Source organism: Rhipicephalus microplus, chromosome 4 (assembly GCF_043290135.1).
Source record: "Rhipicephalus microplus isolate Deutch F79 chromosome 4, USDA_Rmic, whole genome shotgun sequence".
Taxonomy (NCBI): domain Eukaryota; kingdom Metazoa; phylum Arthropoda; class Arachnida; order Ixodida; family Ixodidae; genus Rhipicephalus; species Rhipicephalus microplus.
This window is the reverse complement of record NC_134703.1, coordinates 204,891,044-204,906,026: the sequence shown is the minus strand read 5'-3', so window position 1 is coordinate 204,906,026 and position 14,983 is coordinate 204,891,044.

Sequence of the window (14,983 nt, the reverse complement as noted above, 5' to 3'; positions counted from 1 at the left end):
GTGCACAACCCGGTCGGGCGAATTGGACTGTCATTAGCACCGCATAACATGGGACCGAAATAAGGAGTATGCACTTTACGCAGGCGAAAACACTATTCGCGATATAATACCGAAATTGCGGCTCCAGTGTCTATAAGAGCGTCAACAAAAACACCTTCCACAGAAACAGGCAGTAAATTAGCTGGAAGAGAAGGAGGAGTTGTAGCGTTCCGACGACAAGGAGTTTTCCCTCCAAAAACCTCACCTTATAGTTTTCCGAGTCCCGAGAGATCGGAGCGGGACGCAAGGGTGATGACGTACGCCGAAACGGTGACGAAGAACGGCGGCGAGATGAACGAGAAGGATGAGGCCCAGAATGAGACCGTAGAGGGGAGGGCGACTGACGGAAGGTGGATGGATACGGTGCGGGATGGTATTCATAGGGTCTCGGGGGAAAGTCTCTCTCGTAAGCTGAGTAACCACGTCGTTCAACCTGCTGACGGCGGCGGCAGAAACGGGATAAATGACCCCTTATGCCACAGTGGAAGCATATGGAACGGGGAGGACGCCATGTTGAATTGTGGCGTGGCCTTGGCGCTTGCGTTGTCATCGCAGCCACATGGTCGCATCCGACGTCCGCAGGCACGCTTGGAACTGGTGCAGGGGCCCGCGATGCAACTTCTGCGTACGAAGGCACTGGGAAGCGCACAGGAGACGGGGCATGTGCAGCGCTTGTCATTGATGCCAGTTCGTCCTTGATTATCTCTCGCAGGTTGGGAGGAGGTGTGTGGACAGACGCAACGGTAGGGTTGTCTGGAATAAGGCCGTGAAGTTCTTCTCTGACAATTGTGCGGATAAGGGCCCGCAATTCATGCTCTTTGGTAAAGCGAGCGTCGCAGGAGGCGTGGGGAAGGCGCATGGAATGAAGCGCGTCCAGGCGTTGGCATGTAGTGATGACGTCCCGGACGGTAGTCGGATTCTGAATCACGAGAGCATTGAAGGTCACAGAGTGGATACCTCTCAGTAGATGTCGGATGCGATCGGCCTCCGTCATGTCATTTTGTGCTCGGCGACAGAGAGCCAGAATATGTTCAATGTAGGACGTATACGATTCGTTGTCCCCTTGGATGCGGGTTGCGAGCTTCTGTTTTGCTACTACAGAACATCCTGCAGACGTGCCAAATACCTGACGGAGATGCCCCGTGAAGGCCGACCAATTGGAGAAGTCGCTCTCGTGGGTGTAATACCAGGTTTTAGCGACGCCATCGAGGTAAAAAGGAACGTAGCGCAGTTTGTGCGCCTCGTCCCAATAATTACAAACGCTGGTTCGATCATAATTGTCGAGCCATTCTTCGACGTCTTCCTTGCGAAGGCCGGAAAATACCGGAAGGTTTCGATGAGAGGTACTCACGGTGTAGTGAAGCCTATGTGGCTGAGAAGGAGCGGTTGCAGCAGCGGGCGGTTTGGGTTCTGCCATCGCTGTTGCTTGAGGGCACAACCGTCGACCAGACCGGAGCTCCAGGGGTGACGAGTAGAGCAGGAGGACGTGGGAACCAAAGCACGCTCCATCACTCATGAGACCACGTCCGGTACGGCAGCAACCATGTTATCCTTTTTTAATCCAGACGCACGATCTATAGAGCCAGCCCGCGTGACATACGATGATGATAACTACAATGGTTTGGTCATACAGATGAAGATGAAGTACATAGTCAGCGCTCACAATATATATATATATATATATATATATATGGCGTATGGGCGAGGCCACGTCGCCCATTAATCATAGCGTCACACGAGTCGACAGGATGAAGACCTGCCAGCCCCTTTATCAGTCGCTCATCATCTACGCAGTTCTCCGCATGACACCCTGAGCATACATGGACTACCGTGCAAGCGCCAAGAATTACGCATCGACCAGCATCATGTCAGAAGCGTCTACTGACCTTCCCAACCCCAAGTACACCGGAGCAGCGGACGATGGACTCGTACAAGACTGGTTCGGCCTGTTCGGCTCCATGCTACCGCTGCATCTCAGTCGGAACGGGAGATGATCACCAACTTCACTAACTATACCTCAGGTGAGGCATTCAAATTTCGCTTCACCCACATCTTCGAGAATGATGAGCCTTGGAAAAAGATCAAAGAAGAAATGATAAGCGGTTTAAAGATACGACGAAGATCTCTCCATACCTCATTAGTGGAAGGCTTTTCAACTCATCTATTACAGTTACGCGAAGTGTTCCCGCAGTAAGCCTATTTTCCAAACGAGACCTCGGAGAAAATATACCACCATTGCACAATCATATGACGCTTCCGAAAAAACGTCACGCGTTCGGACACTGACTGCTAACTTGCACGTCGCAACAGACAAGTTAAAGCCTCCGTATACCGAAAAGAATATAGACCAATTCGCCAAAACACTAAACCTATAGCCGGATTTCTTAAGAGCAATAAAATCGGCATTTTCAACGTGTTCACTGCACCACAACAATTCAGATTTTACTGAACCACCCGAATCTCATGCTGCTTCGCGTCACACACAAGACCCAGATGGTTTCGAACGTGTGACGGCATCTACGCGTTACGAGTTCATGAATACTCACAGTACCAGCCCACACCATGATGTTCAAGACCAGATTCTTTCAAAAGACGTTCTCAGCTCAATTACGGAGCGAAAAGAAAAACAAACGTCATTAGAAGCACCTGATGCCATGTCTGCTGTGCTCTTATCTTCAAGTAATAACACACATGTGGGTCGAAGCACTACAGCAGTTTGGAATCCACCAAAGCCGGCGCATTGTGAACCTACTGAATTATTTACAATGAATAATGACACACAACTATCCGAGAAGCTTTTTCATCGGTGTGCCACACTGATTTTATCTCAAGAAAACCCCTGCACTACAGTATCGACCACCGACTATCCACTGATCACTTCACCATGCAATGAAAAGCAGACTCTTGTTCCTGAGAGATGCCCATCTGACCATCTTTCGCAACAAAACGGGCAATTTTAACAAAGGCAACTCCACAAACCCCTGGAACTACAACGGCTACTCGAACAAGAACAACGATCAAGTGAAAACTCCTCACGAGTACACTTGTGGCCTGAAGATCATAAAAGACAGCAGTACTTAAATAAGCAAAGACAAAGTATATGCCTAAGCCATCATCGCAGAAAGCAACGTCGACAAAATTTTCTGCAGCAGTTCTCAAGGGTGTGCCCGCGATCCAACAAACTGAGAGAACGCCACAGCAAGATACGAGAAAGACATGGAGCTACCACGTATACAACGAAGAAAAAATACTTCCTCCTATCAGCCTTGACTCTCACGCACGCCGACTAGAAGCAAAGCGCCTGTTGTCACGACGGTGCTGGATCCAATGCCAAAAACATCCGTTAATCCAATGCTACACAGATTTCAAGCCTTGTTCGTTCCTCACAAGACCTCAAGTCGTGTCATCATCAGTACAGATGTGCAGGGCGGGGTTGTGCGATCCAGAACACAACAGCCAGCCTCGTCCACCCGCGTTCTCTTATATATGGCTGGACTGCTTCCCTCTGCTGTAGATTTTTAGTGCGAGTTAAGGAACTCTCTTCTGAAAGGGAACTATTTTTTTCCTTAATTTTATTCAATGATTACCCCGCTTAGCCCGAAGGCGCTGCAGCAGGGGGGTTACAATGTCGAGAAAAACACATCTTCATTATTACAGCACACTTGTTCATTTGATAAGTGATTCCATTCTCTAATGGAACGAACAAAAAACGAATTAGCATACAAATTAGATCTGGTACGGTACTCTAAAGTCGTGAAACAATGATCATTTCGCGAAGAGATATAATGAGGACTGTGAAGGTACTTTTCTTTTCCAATGCCAGTTTTACCATAAAATCTTTGGTACAGGAGCTTTTGCCGCAGTTTCTTTCGACGCGATGAGAGTAATTCCCACCCTAGTTCATTTTTCATATTGGTGCAACTGTCATTTCTTGAGTACCGGCTTAGGACAAACCTTGCTGCTCCATTTTGTATTTTTTTAAGTTTGTAATTTAAAGTACTTTGCCAGGGGTCCCACACGGCACAGGCGTATTCAAGCATAGGGTGAATGTATGTTGAATACGCCGTTGATTTCAAACATGCCGGCCTTTGTTCCGGCTGCGCTGTATAAATATTAGTGACTTGGCGGCCTTCGCAACAACTGAATCAACGTGTGCGTTCCATGAACAGTCGGCTGAAAAAGTTACACCTAAATATTTATATTGTGGTTTTTGTGTTACTCTACTAATACAGATTACATACTCTGAAGCTAACTTGGTTCTTTTAAGCGTGAAAGTAACATGAATGCATTTATTGTCATTTAATGTCAATTTCCACCTTGAACACCATTCTTGGATGCGCGATAAGTCGCTTTGGAGCAGGGCGACATCACTCTCATTTCTAATTTTTCTGCGCAAGACACAGTCATCTGCAAACAACCGTATATTAGAATCAATTCATGAGCAAATGTCATTTATATATATTAAAAATAAAAGTGGCCCTAGGACTGAGCCTTGTGGCACCCCTGAAGTGACATTTACAAAACTTGATTTTTCCCCATTTAATACCACACACTGTTGGCGGCCTGAAAGGTGATTATCTACCCACACCAAAACTTCGGGGGTCAATGTTTAGCGCTGCAAGCTTACTTAAAACTATGGTGCATTTTGACATTTTTCGCTCGCTGTAACACCCATTTTTGTTGTTTTGTTAAGTGTCTGACGCGACTTCTTCCGGGGGGAGGGGGAATCCTGTAACGTACGAAGGTCGTGATGGTTAGGAGTTACAAGAAAAAGCCGAGAAGGAAGAAGTGAGAATGGGATAAACAACGCGTATGAGCCAGGCCACATCGCCCATACATCATAGCGTCATATACACACACACACACACACACACACACACACACACACACACATCTATCTATCTATATATATTTATATATATATATATATATATATATATATATTTATATATATATATATATATATATTGCTACGTGCCAGTGCATGAAGCTGAAGAAGACAAAGCAGATAGACTGGCGCGAGCTAATCTGTGTGGCTGGCGCTGCTCGCCTAACCGGCTGTAAACACATCGGTAACTACCCCTCTGAGTCAGTCTCCTTCCCGTAACATATTTGGTGGAGTTGTGCGATCCCCGTCCTCGCCACGGAACTTCGAAGCGGACGCTCCCTCGTGGCTTACAACTTGACCACCCAAGACTCGGCTACATCCTCTCCGGTCGCTTCTCTTCTGCCCGACCTGTCAACCCAGCGCCCGCAACAACTTTCGTGACGCTTCCCGCACTCACAGACCCCGGCGTGTTCTCGTGCAGCGAGGGTTCCGACGTCGACCAATGGCTACGCCTCTACGAACGCGTCAGCGCCACTTACAGGTGGGATCCCACTCTTATGCTCGCAAACGTCATCTTTTATCTCGACGGAACCCCTCGTGTTTGGTTTCATAACCACGAGCATGACATAACAAGCTGGGACAGTTTCAAGGCAAAGGTCCGTGAGCTTTTTGGCAACATCTCTGGTCGTCGTGAAGCTGCGAAAAATGAGTTGTCGACTCGCGCACAATCTTCCACGAAGCCCTACATCGGTTATATCCAGGCGGTCCTTTCACTATGCTGCCAAGCTGACGAAAATATGTCTGAACCTGAAAAAGTTGCGCATATCCTAAACTGTATCGCCGACGATGCGTTCAACTTGTTGGTATTCAACAATGTGTCATATGTTGATGCGATCATTAAAGAATGCCGCCGGTTCCAACAAGCTAAAAGCAGACGCATCTCCCATCAGTTCCAGCGCCTCCCGAACACCACTGCGACGTCCTCGTGCCTCGACACGTATCATCCACCAGACACCTGTGACAACTTGACGCGAATCGTCAGGCGGGAGCTTGAAGCGGCTGCTTTAGCTAAGGTGGGACCAACGTCCCCTGACCCCTTTCTGCCAATTACGTTGCCTCTCATTCAAGCAGTCGTCCGGCAGGAAATCGTCAGCTTGGGAATTCACTGTATATCACTGCCTCCCCGCACCGACTACCAGCCCCGATACACGCCTGCACGTCCCTTCCCGACCAGCTCTCCCTCAATGTTCCGTAATCCGTCCGCAGGGCGTACACACAATGACAAGCCAATATGCTTCTCGGGTCACAGAATCGGGCACATTTCTCGCCATTGCAGAAGTCACTGGGGTCCTCCTGCACAACCGTCCTCTCGTCCCTTCTATGCACGTCCTGCCTATCGCCATGAGACCAGCCGCGACCATTTTGCCCAGGAACGTGCTTCTGAACACCGCTACTCCCGCTCTCCATCCCCCCAACGTCACCAGTCTCGTTCTCAACAGCCCCGCCGACCATCTTCCCCCGCCTTCCCACGAGGTTCCCTGACGGAAAACTAAGCGTTGCAGCCCCTGAAGGTGGCGCTGCATCGCTCGGACTGACCGAAAATCCTCTTTTGACAATACCGACAAAACGGAACCTCATAGAAGTACAAAAAGACGGAGTACATATCACTGCTCTTGTCGACACCGGCGCCCAACTTTCCGTGATGACGAGAGATTTTCGCCGCAAGCTCAAGAAGGTTCTCACACCTGCGACCACTCAGTTCGTCCGTGTTGCGGATGGTGGAATAGCATCTATCGTTGGAATGTGCCCCGCTCGTGTGAGCATTCCGGATCAACACGCAGTTGTTCTCTTCACCGTCCTTAATAAATGCTCCCACGACGTAATCTTAGGCCTCGACTTCCTGTCCGTGCATTCTGCCCTCATAGGCTGTTCGACCAGTACGCTCCGTCTACACTTGCCCGCAACATAACCTCCTACACAACGGCCGAGTCGCCTCTGCACAACGGGACACGCGCGCCTCCCTCCACAGACACTGACCTACATAGAGCTCGTCTCAATACCACCAGTTCCCGACGGTGACTATGTTCTGACCCCTATCAACGATGTCCTCATAAGCCGTAACATTACATCACCGCACATCATTCTATCCGTCGCAGGAAATTGTACGTGCCTCCCAGTTGTCAACTTTAGCTTGACACCTCAAGTTTTGCCACAAGGGATCTCTTTGGCGTTGCTCTGCACCTTAGAAGACAATGCGGTAGATGTTTTCGCGATGGCCGCCCCTTCTGACCCCCACGCTCAACATCAATCTGCCACTCGCTCCGACAGCGCTATTACTTCGATGATCGCTTCCAACTTAACGCCGCAGCCGACTGATGAGCTCCACCGGGTTCTGCTGTCCTACATCGACGTTTTTGACATCAGCGGCCGTCCGTTGGGGAAAGCTACCGGTATGAGCCACTGCATAAACACTGGTAATGAGCATCCTATTCATAGGCGTCCATATCGGGTGTCGGCGGCCGAGCGTCACATCATCCAAGGTTAGGTCGACAAAATGCTCGCCAAGGACATCATTGAGCCATCCTGCAGTCCTTGGGCTTCTCCTGTAGTGCTAGTCCGCAAGAAAGACGGTGCATGGCGTTTCTGCGTGGATTATCGACACCTAAACAAAATTACCAAAAAAGACGTCTACCCTCTGCCACGAATAGATGATGCGCTTGATTGCCTCTATGGGTCCCACTATTTTTTGAGAGAGAGAGAGAGATATTTTATTTTCTGTACGTGCAACAGAAAAAACGAAGCAAAAGCAAAAGGCTACATAGCCTGACGGAGGCTTTTGCTCCGAAATACAGTCTGGCAAAATAAAATAAAAACTAAAAATAACATGTCATACACAACTTAGCCACAATTAGAGAACATCATTATATACAGATACAATTTGCAAATTCTGATCACACATGTAACCATCACAAATATAAAGAAAGAACAGGACAGTAAATAGTAATGAAATACCTAAAAAACATCGCAATATATACAATAGGTGAGGTAAGGAAAGCATCTGGAGACACATACATTCCTAAGCACCTTGAACAAACAATAAGCAAAAAAAACAACAAAAGGACACAAATAGTGTACTCTCAGCAATTGGGACACAGAAAGTAATAAATAATCCAAATTTCTGTATTAAGTGTATGCAATACAATTATAAAGGAGAAATTCCTTGAACTTATTTTTGGAAGTTTTCTTATTTAGGTCAAGTACGTCACCCAGTTTGTTGAGGAGACTCGGTATTTGATAATCAATATGTTGTTGACCATAGGTTGTTCTAGTTTTCGGTGTTCTTATACTATGTGTACGGAGATAGTACTCAGCACATCGAGAAGAATCGTACATGGGGTATAGTTTATTATTTTGGATATGCAATATTAACCTATAATAATATATTTGGCTTGCTTGTAATATGAGATATTTAGGGAAAAACGGACGTGCGCTAAGACCTTGTGGCATACCGTAATATCCCTCGAATAGTCTTAGAACCTTCTTTTGTAGTGTAAGTAATGTTTTATAGTTTTGAGCCGTCGTTGTTCCCCAACATAAGACACAATAACTTAGCCTGGAATATATCAGTGTATAATATAACGCTTTCTTTAGCCAAAGTGGTAATAACGGACATAGTTTGTACATACATCCAACGCTTCTACTTAGATCTGCTGCCAATTTATTTATATGTTCATTCCAGGAAAGGTCTTCCTGGAACCACACACCCATACATAAACAAGTTGCGGCGTTTAGCCGCAACTTGTTTAGTTTAATCCAGGAAGACAACTTATTTAGATATGTGTTTACAGACTTTTCAAGTTGAGGGATCGATGAACCAGCAAAAAATATATTGGTGTCGTCAGCATACATGATTAACTTAGGAGAATCCGGAATGCTACACAAGTTATTTACATAAACTATAAACAACAGAGGACCAAGTATCGATCCTTGTGGGACACCTTTGTTGACCCTCGCATGGGGAGATGTCTCTTGATTATTAGCGACATACTGATAGCGGTCTGTTAAGTAATTTTGAATTAACCTATTGGCAACGCCACGGACACCGCAGTTATTAAGTTTTTCTAAAAGAACACTGTGGTGCATGGTGTCGAATGCTTTGCGGAAGTCAACAAAAAGACCAAGAGTATATAGCTTTTTCTCAAAATTGGTTAGTATCTCGTTTTTAATATTGAGTAATGCAAGCTCGGTGGATTTACATTTTTGAAAGCCAAATTGGGCATCACTTATTACATTGTACTTCGCAAAAAATTTTTGTAATCTAATATTAATAGCACTTTCAAAAACTTTTGACAGAATCGGAAGTACCGATATCGGTCGGTAGTTTCCAATCTCTTGGTCATTACCACCCTTGAAAACCGGACATACGCGAGCTATTTTTAATTCATCGGGAAATACGCCGGTAACAAGAGTGAAATTAATAATATGTGACAACGCAGGTGATATAACATCAGCGACGTATTTTATTGGTATAGCTTTAATATCATTTTTCCTCCATAGACCTTCGTTCCGGCTACTGGCAGGTAGAGGTAGATGAAATGGACCGTAAAAAGACGGCATTCATCACCCCCGATGGCCTATATCAGTTCAAGGTCATGCCCTTCGGCCTTTGTAACGCTCCAGCCACCTTCGAACGAATGATGAACTCCCTGCTCAGAGGATTCAAATGGTCAACCGGTTTGTGCTACTTAGAAGACGTCATTGTCTTCTCACAAACATTTGAATCTCACATAGAGCGCCTCTCAGCCATCCTGGGAATCTTCCGTCGCGCTGGCCTACAGCTCAACTCGTCCGAATTTCACTCAGGACGCCATAAAATCACAGTGCTTGGCCATTTAGTAGACGCCAACGGTGTACAACCAGACCCGGCAAAAATCAGCGCCGTCAAAAACTTTCCTGTACCACGATCTGCGAAGGATGTACGCAGCTTTATCGGACTATGCTCCTACTTCCGACGCTACGTGAAAAATTTTGCGCACATAGCGAGGCCGCTTACGCAGCTCCTCAAGAAAGAAGTCCCGTTTTCATGGGGCTCCGAAGAGGCTTCTGCGTTCTCGACTCTCGTCGCTCTTCTCACTACCCCTCCGATTCGGCCACACTTTAACCCTGCTGCCCCTACGGAAATCCGTACAGATGCAAGTGGACATGGCATTGGTACAGTGCTGGCTCAGAAACAACATGGCCATGATTGCGTTATTGCATATGCCAGCCGCCTCCTATCCACCCCTGAACGTAACTATTCGATAACAGAGCGTGAGTGCTTGGCTCTTGTATGGGCAGTGGCGAAATTTCGACCTTATCTATACGGACGCCAATTTTCGATAGTTACCGCCACCACGCACTCTGCTGGCTCAACTCTGAAAGATCCATCAGGCCACCTTGGTCGCTGGGCTTAGCGCCTGCAAGAATTCTCCTATTCGGTGGTCTACAAATCTCGCCACCTACACCATGATGCCGATTGCCTCTCCCGGTACCCTGACGACGATCCTGAGGACACTGACGAGACCACGGAGAACTCTATCTTGTCAGTGTCCGACTTCCTTAATATTAGGGAAGAACAGAAGCGTGATCCAGAGCTGCTTGACATCATCAGTCGTATGGAATCCTCCACAAATGATGCTTCCGTCCACTACTTTGTCATTCAAAAGGGTGTGCTATACCGTCGCAATTTTTCACCAGACGGGCCCGACCTTCTCATTGTTGTGCCTAAGCATTTGCGCCGCTCTGTTCTCACCGAACTTCACGACGCTCCTACGGCTGGACACCTTGGAGTATCCCGCACGTATGAGCGCGTCCGGAGGCGTTTCTTCTGGCCAGGCGTTGCTCGTTCGGTACGCCAATACGTTGCCACGTGTGACCTATGCCAACGTCGTAAAACACCGTCGCTGCTACCCGCTGGCCATCATCAACCAATTGACATACCCGCGGAACCATTTTACCGTGTAGCGTTAGACCTGCTTGGTGTTTTTCCCACATTAACATTGGGAAACAAATGGATAGCCGTTATTAAAGACTAGGCTACACGCTACGCTATTACGCGAGCTCTACCGACCAGCTGTGCAACCGACGTTGCTGACTTCTTGTTACGGGACGTTATATTGATTCACGGTGCTCCGAGACAGCTTCTCACAGACCGTGGCCGTACATTTCTATCCCAAGTCATCGCCGACATTCTGCGTTCTTGTTCCACGCAACACACACTGAAAACTTCTTACCACCCTCAAACAAACGGCCTCACAGAACGATTTAACCGCACTTTAACAAATATGATCGCGATGTACGTGTCGCTCGACCACAGAGACTGGGACCTTGCCTTACCCTACGCAACTTTCACGTGTAATTCATCCCGTCACGACACAGCGGGCTTTTCGCCGTTCTACTTATTGTACGGAAGAGAGCCGACTTTACCACTGGACACAGTCATCTCAGCTCACACCTCGTCCACCAGCGAATATGCCCGCGACGCGATTGTGCGAGCCGATCATGCCCGTCAGGTCGCTCGCGCTCGGCTGATGGCGTCGCAAACCAACCAATGCCGTCGGTACGATGCGGAACATAGAGACGTACATTTCGCTCCCGGTGCCCTTGTTTTACTCTGGTCCCCTCATCGTCGACTGGGCCTATCCGAAAAACTTGTCTCATTACACGGGACCCTACCGTATATTGCATCAAGTAACACCTGTCACCTACGAGATCAGCCCCATCTGCCCATCATCATCTACTATGCGGCCAAGTGATATCGTACACGTCTCGCGGATCAAGCCCTACAATAATGCGTCAGATAGCGACCTTTAAAGCACCGGGACGGGGCCTCCGCCGCCGGGGGTCATGCTACGTGTCAGTGCATGGAACTGAAGAAGACAAAGCAGATAGACTGGCGCGAGCTAATCTGTGTGGCTGGCGCTGCTCGCCTAACCGGCTGTAAACACATCGGTGACTACCCCTCTCAGTCAGTCTCCTTCCCGTAACAATATATATATATATATTTATATATTGTTGTTGCCCCGTGCCAACGCCTAGAGAAACTTGAATCCCTACGGTTACCGCCGGACAGTGCTGAAAACAGCACCAAGACTGATGCCTCATTACGTGCTATGATTCGGGCGATTATGCAGGAAGAACTGCAATTTTTCGGCTTCTCAATGCCACTAATCCCACCTCCCTCTTCAACACTACCTTCCGCGACGTTAACAAAGTGTAGTTGGCATCCATGACCAGGCCAGCGTATGTAGTTTATCCGGTACCTCGACTCCAGCCGACGTACGCACAAGTCCTCGCTGGTTCACCACCCGTCGTACAACCGATGCCCGCAAGCTCAACGCCTGTCGCACTGTCTTCTTTACCTCCGAGTGGGCTTAGCCAGCCCTTTCACCCACCATGGCGGCCATCTCGTCCGATCTGTAATTACTGCGGCTACCGGGCCACATTGCATGCTTCTGCCCGAAGCGTCAGCAGAACGAGCGTCGTGGATTCGGCCTCTACGGACGGGATGATGAAACAGGCGGGTCCGCTTTCCAACGTCGTCCTTATGATTCGCCGCTACGTCGCTAACCGCGTCCGATTGCGACATCTGAGCCAACCAATTCTTACCGCTCTACTAAACGCCACTCACCATCACCCGTACGCCGCTCCACATCTTCATTGCGGCCTCTCACGCAGTTCACCAACCAACTCCCGGAAACCTAACCTCTACAGCTTTTGTAGGAAAAACTGCATCGAACGAAAAGAAAGAAATTCCTCCTGTGCGTTCATATATTACGATATCTGTTTTATTAGAAGATGTGTGTCACGCGTAAATATCGCAAAAACGTTGACGTGGACCACCGAGCACTGAGATACAAAAAAGAAGAGCGCAGTGACACGGTGGCACGAGGCGCGCTCACAGTTTTTGGGGCCAGGCGTGCAATTCTGAGCTCGGACGAGCGAGACGTTCTGCCGGGCGAGACGCGTGAGTGTCTACGGAAGACCATGGAGCCGGGCGAGGTCCAGGGTGGCTGAGGATCCAGATGCTAGGGGAGTTGCTGGCTGAATCGAGGATCGCCAAGCGGTGCCGAGCAGTACCGAGGGACGCGCCAGACTCGGACGTGGGCCGCGAGCTCACGAGCTCTGCACCCGAGGGTACCTGGCGGTGCCCAGGCCAAGGTGAGAAGCACCTGTGACTGAGCTGCCGCACCGCAGCTGTGGCGAGCAGCATTTCAGCACGGCACAGACGGTGCTGTGCTGGCCAGAACCCGCACGTGGAATCACTACGCCCGGGCGGTAATCATGAGCTCAGAAACGAGGCCCGACGTTGTGCTAGTCCAGGCATCTCCTAGACGACGCCACCGCTGCTCGAGGGTCGTGAGACCACGGGACTCTTCTTCCTGAGGTGCCGTGGTGGTCGTCCCAACGGCGCCCACATCACTGACTTTTCATATCCTTTATTTTGTATATAAACGTTTGAACACGTCTTCCTGTCTGTTTCCTGCGCCGCTGCACAGTAGTGGAAGTGCTCAAACCGTCCTTAACATCACAATTTTCTGGCGTCCGCGAAGTAGGACCAAGCTCTAGCTCTAACTTTCAGAGCCTCACTTCTCTTTTGTGCAGTGGGCGAATATGTATTGGGAGAAGTATATTCCGGTTGGCAAGGAACTTGGCTTGTCGGGTAACGAACTGAAGGAGCTAGTGGATTGGGGAGCAACAGAAAAAAGAGCTTGGCAGACGACCTGAGGATACGTATGCCTCTCGAATTGCGCACGAACAGGAGATCGCTCGTCTGGCGGCGGAACAAAGTCTGCTGTAGGCTAAGTGTCATTTTACTGAGCGTACGGCTTGGACGGTTGGAACCGGTGGAGAGAGCGAAGAAACCAGCAGCGAAGCGTTCAGGAGCCCCCACGAGCTTATTCTTCCCTACAATGAGGGCCGCGACGAACTCGACGCGTACATTCAGTGCTTCGAGCGGGCAGCCACGAGCCAAAAATGGCCAGGCGACAAGTGGGCGCTCTCATTAAACTTATGCTTCTCAGGTGAAGCCTTGAGTATTAGAGGACTTATAGCTGCGAAGGATGTTACAAACTACAAAAGCTGAAACAAACCTTGTTGCAAAGATTTCGGTACATCGAAAAGGGATATTGGCAAAAGTTATGCGAAGCTAAGCCGGTGAATTCCGAGACAGGCCGACCATTTGCTGGTCGGCTGCTTGGTCACTTTGATCATGGGCAGCAGATGGCGCAAACAAAAAAAAACGCATGACGCATTAGGAGATAGCATTGTGTCCGAACAGTTTTTGCTAAGATGTGTTCACAAACTCGCCATCTTCTTGAAAGAGCGAGGATGCCGAACGCTCGATCAGCTAGCCGAAACGGCTCACCATTATCTGGAGGCACAAGGCCTGGCAATTATCGCGAAAGGGAAACAGTAAAGACCAAGCGAAAAGGCAGAATTGGCGAGAAAGAGCCGCGATAGAGAGGCCGGAAAAGCAAAAGCGCAATGCTTTTTATGTGGCTGGCAAGGTCATCGCGCTGCAGACTGTTGGACGCGGTCGAAAGGCCCGAAGCCGTCGTCTTGCTGGAAGTGCCGGAAACACGGCCATCAAGTGGACGAGTGTCCAAATGTAAAGAGCAGCAAGAAGGAGGCGTCAAGTGCTGTTGTTTACTATGACCGTGCACTTTTTGGTAGAAACAAGGAAAACTTCGATTGTACTCCTTCATCAGCAGAGGAAAATGCACCGTCGGTAAAAAGATATATTTGTCTTGGTCTGCCAAGACAAGAGATGCCAACGGCAACCGGATATCTCGAGGGACAGCCTATGACGGTGCTAAGGGACTGGGGATGCAATACCGTGGTGTTCAAGCGTTCGCTGGTACCGGAAAAGAATTTCACCGGTATCACACGTACTGTACACTTTCTCGACGGTTCATCGAGGCAGCTTCTCGAAGCAAAGGTATACATCGACTCTCCGTTTTTCCGAGGACTGACACTGGCAATCTGCATAGAGAAGCCACTCTATGACGTCGTTCTCAGCAACATCCACGGGGTAATCTTCCTTTCTGGTTCTACCACGTCACATCACCTGTCGGA